The following is a 1061-nucleotide window of genomic DNA, read 5'->3' as shown; positions in this document are numbered from 1 at the left end:
CCCCCCCCCCCACACACACCCCTCAATACACACGAGCCCTCCTTACAAAGGCTTGGGTCCGCTTAATTATTTTTTTCACTACACAAAGAAGAAAAAAAAGGAGAAGGGACGGAAGGGAGCTTTTTCGCGTGGTACGTACGGGGCATATCTTCATGTATACTTGTGTCTGCGCTTAGTTTTTCCTTTGTCTCTTCACATGTATTGCTATCTTTGCTCGCTTCTTTTGCCCTTCGGCACCACATGTTGGATATGCTGTGTGGTTGTTGCGTCCATCACTGGGTTTATGTTACTCCATGTTTGCTCATTACCATTGGATAGTTTTCTACCACTCCTCATATACTCTAAGAGCGGCTCGTCCCTGAAACGTAGTGGTGAAAGCAATGTAACGCTTACAGCGGATATCTGCGGCAGCGACTTAACGCTTTGCGCTGCTGAAGGGATGGATAAAGCATCAGTCAATGACAGTTTGGGGCGGTAGTGTATATATATGTGCCTGTTTTTGTCTATGGTATTTAAAAAGTATGACGATTTTACCTGAACTTCGCGGTGCGTGATGTGGTCTACTGGTTGCTAGTCTTCGTAAAATGAATGTAAAGCAGCAACCGTTGTATCGGTTTGTACTGGTGGTGGGTCGTGCGACTTTCGTTGTAGAGGTGAACCCCCATGTTTTGCGTGTCAGTCATCACAATCCCGTTCGGTTTGTAATGTTGGGGAGAGATCGTGTCACTTTTCTCCCTTAATAACGCTGTCAGATGAGCTGTGGTTTCGGGTTGTGATGCTTTTTTCAACCACAGGCGACGTGGTCTCGTTCCTTAATGCCCTCTAAATGGTGAAGTGCAACCACGAGCAAATATTTAAAACGAAAAAGGAAGGTGGGGGCCGGGTTGGCACGAGTACATGTTTGCAATTCTATTTTTCCCTTTCACTACCGGTATCATTTTTCCTTTCCTTTTACTTTCCCTCTGCGTCCTCGATGCCACGTGCCAGTGCATGTCTTAATGCTTCTTGTTACAGTTCTTGGTGTGTGTGTGTGTGTGTGTGTGTGGGTTCGTTCATGCTTG

This window comes from Trypanosoma equiperdum (assembly GCF_001457755.1).
Source record: "Trypanosoma equiperdum strain OVI genome assembly, contig: ctg_1901, whole genome shotgun sequence".
Classification (NCBI taxonomy): domain Eukaryota; phylum Euglenozoa; class Kinetoplastea; order Trypanosomatida; family Trypanosomatidae; genus Trypanosoma; species Trypanosoma equiperdum.
The sequence above is the reverse complement of the archived record's forward strand: the minus strand, read 5'-3'. Positions refer to the sequence as shown.